Source organism: Lolium rigidum, chromosome 7 (assembly GCF_022539505.1).
Source record: "Lolium rigidum isolate FL_2022 chromosome 7, APGP_CSIRO_Lrig_0.1, whole genome shotgun sequence".
Lineage (NCBI taxonomy): Eukaryota > Viridiplantae > Streptophyta > Magnoliopsida > Poales > Poaceae > Lolium > Lolium rigidum.
Window position 1 is genome coordinate 297,899,541 of NC_061514.1, and position 8,173 is coordinate 297,907,713.

The 8,173-nt window shown below is 49.0% G+C and overlaps 1 pseudogene; it reads left to right on the forward strand.

Moving 5' to 3' along the window:
- The window catches only part of LOC124673038, a 39,389-nt pseudogene extending 32,013 nt beyond the window's left edge, over window positions 1–7,376 (forward strand).
- Window positions 7,377–8,173: the final 797 nt, after the last annotated feature.

An 8,173-nucleotide genomic window follows, 5' to 3' on the forward strand; every position in this document is an offset into this window, starting at 1 on the left:
CTAGGTCGGTCTTCAGATCAGCAGTGAGGCCTTGGGCTTCCTCTTGGGAGCGAGCAATGAGGGATTCCTCGTCTTGGATGCGTTGTTTGGTCTCCCTGGCCCTCCTTTCGAGGTCCTCCAGCTCCTTGCGTAGGGTCTCAAGTCTGGCACTGTGAGTGGAAGTGGCGGTCTTTGCGTCTAAAGCAGCCTTCTTCTCGTTGAGCCGCTGGCATTTTTCTGCAATATCGGCTCTCAGCGGGAGTTGGGCGCGGCGGAGAGTAATCCTTTGACGAGCCGACTGCACCCTTGACTTGAAAACTGACAAAGTCACTGTCGGCCAGAGTTTAGCTACCAGCACCACTGGGAGACGAGGCTGGATGCCCACGAGGATGCCCCTGATCGTCTCAGGGTCCTCAACCAGAGTGTCAACTGGGGAGGAGAGCAGGACTTTGAGACGCTGGAGCGGACCGTCGACTGCACCAAGATTTGGCTCTTCACCTATTTTAGGGGCAGCTGGCTCGATGGAATCGGGGTCGAATGTCAGCAAGCTCGAAGGATCGCACCCCTGGCAAAAGAGCAAGAACGGTATGGGCATGCAGCAGATATAAAGGAAGTAGGCTCGAGAGAGGAAAGAGAGCGTACCTCTCCCAAGAAAGGAAGGGAAGCCGAGGTGGTAACAATCGGCTTTGCAGTATGTTGGTCAGACGGGTGGTCCGTCACGCGTGGCGAGTTAGAGGGACCAGGGGCAGTAGATGGCATCGGCACCTCTTCGACGACCCCGCTGGAGGTCTCATTAATCTGCAAGGGGAATGGTAAAGTGGTCCAGTTAGTGACAAGACAACAGGGAGCACGAGCTGTCAAGAAGGGTACCTTTGAAACTTCCTGGCTAGGAGAAGAGGTTTGTGGGCCCGTGCGGGCCCTTTGGACACATCGGCGCTTTATGCGCGACCTCGTCTGAACTGAAGACTGAGGAGCGGCAGGCTCGGGAGTCGACCTTTTTCTAGGAGCCGGGGTTGGCGAGTCCGTCTGGCTCTGTGTGGTGGATCTGTCTGTACCGCGTGGGTAGGAGCCCCTGGGACTGGACTGTTCTCCCTCACTGGAGTTCTCTTCGGTGGAAGTCTGAAAGAAGGGGTACGACCATCTTACAAAGGTTGGGAAGGCAAGTGCGATCGATCGGAGTGTGGTGCAACTTACCTGCAGGCTCGCTTGGGCAGGAGTTCTGCGTGTCAGGGTTTTCCTGACAGCCACCTTCCTCACCGCCTTCCTCGCCCGGGTCGAGGCTCGGGGGGCAACTGGCCCCAAGGATGCTTTGCTTTTGGGAGCCGATTTCGGTGAGATCGGTTGGCCGTCCATTATAACTCTCTTCAGAGGTGGCGAACTCTGACAGAAGAGGACCACTGGGGCCGGAGGAAGGAATTCAAAGGGAGAACCATCAGCTTGCATGGGAGCTGGGCCGTCTTGTTCTTGCCAAAAGGTGAAGTCAGTTCGCGGGCAGATCACCATTAAGTGGTTACCGGAAATATTTCAAGGAATGGTACCTGGTCAGCGGAGATATCATGCGCGGCGTCAAGTTGTTTCAGTTGCGGTCCTAACGCCCTCCTAAAAACATGGGTCTTCCACATGGACCACCAAGTCTCGAAGCCATCAGTAGTAGAGGAGAAACGGAGGTTGTGAGGAATGGGAAGGGCCAAGGCATCAAAGAAGGTGTAGCACCTATGGCTAGTAAGGATGTCAGGGAGTTCGGCTCTGCTTGCGGTCAGGTGATGCAAGGACAAATGCGGAGGCACTTGCCCGAGACCGAGTTGGCGGGCTACCATTACCGGTTGATAACACTCATAACCAGGTTTGATGATCCGGTTTGAGGTGCTCATTCCAACCGGGAGAAAGCAAGGACGGATCATGATGGAATACAGATGCCGAGTGCTATCATCATCGGCAAAGCTACCCAATCGGAAGGAGACCGGATTTTCAAAATCTTCCATTTCAGTATAAGGAAAGAACAGAGGATTGTCCAAACCTTGGAAGAAGATCTTGAACCACCCTGCTGCTTCCTTAGGGATCAGCCTGCTGCCTGGGAGACCATACAGGGCTTGACCATAACTGGTGCATCGAATATCCTTCCCGTTAACATCTGGGAAGGTGCAGGAGGTCAAAGGGGGGAAGTCTGGGATCTGATCCCGAAAGTATAACTGCGCCCATAGCTGAATAAACCACCAGGGGCCGCCAGTTTTGACTGTCCTCTGAGAGAACAGCTTGACAGTCATCAGTTGAAGAGATCGATATACCTCTCCAAGGAACAGTTTGCCGATGCCAAGATGGGTACCTTTGGCCAGTTCATAGGCTAGGGAAAGGTAGTTCTTGGTAGGGGCAAGGGATGGGCCGCAGAATATGAAGTGTTCCAACCAAAAGTTTAGGAAGGCTGTGTGTTCTCGATCTGTCACGGGACCTTTGGTTTTCATATAACGATCGAGATAGGCGCCCCAGCTGGTGCACTCTTTTTTAGAAGAAAGGGTGAAAGGGGCTTTCGGCAGTTTGAAAGCAGAAGGGCTTGGAGACACAATGTCCAGGCCTGTGATCATGACCACGTCCAGCAGGGTTGGGGTCATCGGGCCATGGCCGAAAATGAAGCAGTTCAGCGCGTCAGACCAGAAGTAGCCGATGGTTTTCAGAATGTTTTCATTCTTCTCAAGAGGAGACAGTGATAATGATAAGGCATCGGCTATCCCTATAGATTCCCAGGTGGCGTAATGGGTTTTGGATACTCTATTGTACCATGGCACCCAACCTTCAGGGGGATTAGGCCAGGCTCGTAGGCAGTCGGCCCAGGAGGTCAGATCTAAGTGCTGATTCACGAAGGGGATTCTGTTAGCTTCACAGGAGATTAAATGAGCCGGACTCTCGGTAGAGCGGGGGCCAAGACACATGGAATTGGGGAGAGAAGGATGCGGCAACAGGATGTCGGAGACCTAAAATCAATGGCGGAATAGAACATTAAGTCAGGTGTCCTTCTGTTCAACCATGATATTGGCCCTAATGGCGGAGAAGCAGTGGAGTATTACCTTCAAGCCGGGGACCATGGCGTCGGCGTTGGATGATTCCGCCATTGGATGTGCTGCGGAGTTGGGGCGGTGCGGTTGAGATCCGGAGCTCGCGAGATCGCGTAGGTGGCGGATTTTGGGGATCTGAGTTTGCTTTCTCAGACGGAGGTTGCAGGTGACCGTTTGGAGGGGTAACCAGGTTTGCCCTTGTTTGTTATATGGTAGAGACCGGTGCGACGCCATCGGCTCTTTGGTGGTTTGTTTGACTTTGACTATCGGCTAAGTTAACTAGAAGCCGATCACGTGGGAGAAAAGAGCCGATTGCTCAAAGACTGCCGGAGTTGTCAAGTAGTAGACAGTACTGCAACGGTACTGCTCTGCCACGACATGACCCTTTGAAGAATGCATGTGGTTTTGCAATTATCATTATCAAAACCAGGGGGGCATGTGTTATCACCGGAATTTGACCAAGCTAGAGGTGGGCCGCGATCAAGATGGACTTGAAGATATGTACATGGAAGAAATACGTGAATCGGCCTTTTGTACCAAGTTGGGCTAAATCGCCCATGTATCTGCAAAATATTAGATCGTATCTTAGTTTAGAAGTTAGAGTTTTATCCGCGCACGGTTTAGTGCACGCCCACATTAGAAAGTCCCCTGGACTATAAATATGTATCTAGGGTTTATGAAATAAACAACAACCAACGTTCAACACAAACCAATCTCGGCGCATCGCCAACTCCTTCGTCTCGAGGGTTCCTCCGGTAAGCACCATGCTGCCTAGATCGCATCTCGCGATCTAGGCAAGCACGAGCCTGCCTAGTTGTTCATGCGTTGCTCGTGCTCGAAGCCTTTTTGATGGCGAGCAACGTAGTTATCATAGATGTGTTAGGGTTAGCATTGTTCTTAGTATCATATGCTTTCGTAGTGCAACCCTTGCGCATCTAGCCGTCCTTGTACCTCATCATGGGTGCAGGGACGGCACCCCGCTTGACCATCGTTTAGTAGATCTGATCCGTTACGATCGCTCCTTGATTCATCAAGGATTAGTTTAATATCTGCAATAGTTAGGCCTTACAAAGGGTTGGAGGATCCAGCGGCATGCAGGGTGTAGTTTGCTGCCCCTAGACAGGACGTTCCGAGGATCAACCTAGTGTTGGTTTTTAGGCCTTGTCTAGGGCTGGCTTACGATCACCGTGCGTGAGCGCGAGGCCCAATCGTGAGTAGGATGATCCGATTATGCGGTGAAAACCCCGGATCGTCGTGGATCTCATACGCTTTATCTTGATCAAGCAGGACCACCATATATTCGGCCACCTTGGACGAATCATGGGTGGATCGGCTCCATGAGCCGATTCACGGGACAACCCGAGAGCCGATCGAGGCTCGTATTTAACGTGTACGTGTGTGCCCTGCAGGAAACTAAGCGAGGCATCATCCACACCTTCCCGACCAGGTATAGGTCGGGTGGCACGCCCTTGCAATTTGCATCGGCGCGCGACCAGGAGGCTTTGCGGGCCGTCGCTCTGAGGGACTGGGGCCAGCCGCAGCCCTAGTTGTTCCCGGCTCTACGGTGTTGACCAGTCACTGCCCGCCAGTGGGTTTCTGACGTCAACAAAACCCTAGATACATATTTATAGTCCGTAGACTTTCTAACGTGGGCGTGCACCAAACCGTGCACGAGATAAACTCTAACTTCTACATAACCTACTATATAAAGATACACGGGCTAACTAGCCCAAACTCTGCGCATAAAGGCCGATTCACCTATTTCTTCCAAATAGATTCTTCACGTCCATCTTGATCGCGGCCCACCTCTGACTTGGTCAAATTCTGGTGATAACAGGTTGAAACGTTTGTTCAGAAACAAAGAGCATGCCAAGTTGTTGCGATGGCACAAAGAAGACCGTAAGAAAGATGGGGTGTTGAGACACCCCGCTGATGGGTCGCAGTAGAGAAAAATCGAGAGAGAGTTCCCAAACTTTGAGATGACGCAAGGAACTTAAGGTTTGGTCTAAGTACAGATGGCATGAATCCTTTTGGGGAGCAGAGCTACAGTCATAGCACCTGGCCTGTAACTCTATGTATCTATAACCTTCCTCCTTGGTTGTGCATGAAGCGGAAGTTTATTATGATGACAGTGCTCATCCAAGGCCCGAATCAACCCGGCAATGATATTGATGTGTACATAAAGCCATTAGTTGAAGAATTTCTACAGTTGTGGGACGTAAAAGGTGTACGTGTGTGGGATGAGCACAAACAGGAGGAATTTGACCTACGAGCGTTGCTGTTCGTAACCATTAATGATTGGCCTGCTCTTAGTAACATTTCAGGATAGACAAACAAGGGATACAATGTATGCACGCACTGTTTAGATGAGACAGAAGGTATATATTTGGATAAATGTAAGAAGGTCGTGTACCTGGGGCATCGTCGATTTCTTCCGCAGAAGCATCCCGTAAGAAAGAAAGGCAAGCATTTCAATGGTGAGGTAGATCACCGAAAGAAGCATGTCCACCGTACTGGTGATGATATATTTGGTATAGTCAAGGATCTAGAAGTAATCTTTAGAAATGGTCATGGCGGACAATCTGTTCCGAATGACGCTGCCGGAGACTCGCCCATGTGGAAGAAGAAATCAATATTTTGGGAGCTACCCTATTGGGAAGTCCTAGAGGCCCGCTCTTCCATCAACGTGATGCACGTGACGAAGAATCTTTGCGCAAACCTGCTAGGCTTCTTGGACGTGTATGGGAAGACAAAAGATACACCGGAAGCACGGCAGGACCAGCAACGTATGAAAGAACGAGACAACATGCATCCAGAGAACAAGACGGATAAAGGACGTCATTACTCCAGCTACACTCTTACCAAATCAGAGAAGGAAATCTTTTTTGAATGCCTGAGCAGTATGAAGGTCCCGTCTGGCTTCTCGTCGAATATAAAGGAAATAATAAATATGGTAGAGAAAAAATTCCAGAACCTAAAATCTCATGACTACCACGTGATAATGACGCAATTGCTTCCGGTTACATTGAGGGGACTTCTACCGAAAATGTTCGAGTACCCATTGTGAAGCTATGTGCATTCCTCAATACAATTTCTCAGAAGGTAATCAATTCAGAAATTCTACCAAGGTTGCAGAATGATGTGGTCCAATGTCTTGTTAGTTTTGAGCTGGTGTTCCCACCATCCTTCTTCAATATTATGACGCATCTCCTGGTTCACCTAGTCAAAGAGATTGCCATTCTCGGTCCTGTATTTCTACACAATATGTTTCCCTTTGAGAGGTTCATGGGAGTCTTAAAGAAATATGTTCATAATCGTGCTAGGCCAGAAGGAAGCATCTCCAAGGGCTATGGAACAAAAGAGGTCATTGAGTTCTGTGTTGACTTTATTCCTAACCTTAAGCCGATTGGTGTTCCTCAACCGCGGAATAAAGGGAGACTGAGTGGAAAAGGCATGCTAGGAAAGAAAGCAATAATAAGTACAGACGGGCATTCTTTCACTCAAGCACACTACACAGTTCTACAAAGTTCCACCTTGGTGGCTCCGTATATCAATGAACACAAGAATATTGTACGCTTCCAATACCCGGGGTATTCTGACGACTGGATTACACGTGCACACATGGCGACTTTCGGTGGTTGGTTGCAAACACATCTCATGAATAACACCACTATTGGAGATCAGTTGTACTTGTTGGCCAGGACACCATCTTCGACTGTATTAACTTTCCAAGGGTACGAGATAAATGAGAATACATTTTACACGATCGCCCAAGATAAAAAGAGTACCAACCAAAACAGTGGTGTCCGCATTGATGCAACAAACAACAATGGGCAAAATGACACATATTATGGTTACGTAGAGGAGATATGGGAACTTGACTATGGACCTTCTTTTAAGGTCCCTTTGTTTCGGTCCAAATGGGTAAAGCTGACAGGAGGCGGGGTTCAGGTAGACAAGCTATACGGAATGACAACAGTGGATCTCAACAATCTTGGGTACAGAGACGAACCATTCGTCCTAGCCAATGATGTGGCTCGGGTTTTCTATTTGAATGACATGTCTACCAAACCGAAAAAAGAAAAAATAAGCAAACGAATACATCATACGATGAGCCAAAGCGCCACATAGTTCTTTCAGGGAAAAGAAACATCGTGGGAGTGGATGACAAGATAGACATGTCAGAAGATTATAATAAGTTTGATGAAATTCCGCCCTTCACAGTGAACACTGACCCAAGCATCCGGTTAAATGATGAAGATGCTCCATGGTTACGACCGACGCGATCATAAGCAAGGGACATACGCGAAGAAGGTTCATGGCCTCCAAGGCATTTTAGGAAACAAGTGACTATATGTATTAAATGAGCCAATTTTTGGCACACATATGTATCTCAACATGGCAATCAATGTCCCATTTCTTTTGGTGTAATAATGTTACTGTATGTAATGTATTTAACACTAGATGAGCATGCTTGGAGACATTTATTTGTACAAAAGTGACATTGCAGAGGACTGCTTCTAATTCTAGCGAGTTGACAGGAAGCAGGCTTGAAGATGAGTTTGACCCAATTATTCTTGCAGAGAAGTATATGACACCAAGGGATGAGATAATTAAACAAACTATGTTTCTCCCTCCTCTGCTCACCACCAGCTCCGGCTTCCTCTTCTTCCTCCTCCTCATCTTCATCGGCATCATCCACTATGAAGCCATCATTCTCGTACTCTGTTTCTCCCACCTCTGCTCACCACCAGCTCTGGCTTCCTCTTCTTCCTCCTCCTCATCTTCATCGGCATCATCCACTATGAAGCCATCCATCTCGTACTCTGTTTCTCCCTTCTCTGCTCACCAACAGCTCTGACTTCCTCTTCTTCCTCCTTCTCATCTTCATCGACATCATCCACTATGAAGCCATCCTTCTCATACTCTGTTTCTCCCACCTCTGCTCACCACTAGCTCTGGCTTCCTCTTCTTCCTCCTCCTCATCTTCATCGGCACCATCCACTATGAAGCCATCCTTCTCGTACTTTGTTTCTCCCACCTCTTCTCACCACCAGCACTGGCTTCCTCTTCTTCCTCCTCCTCATCTTCTTCGGCATCATCCACTATGAAGCCATCCTTCTCGTACTCTGTTTCGCCCTCCTCTG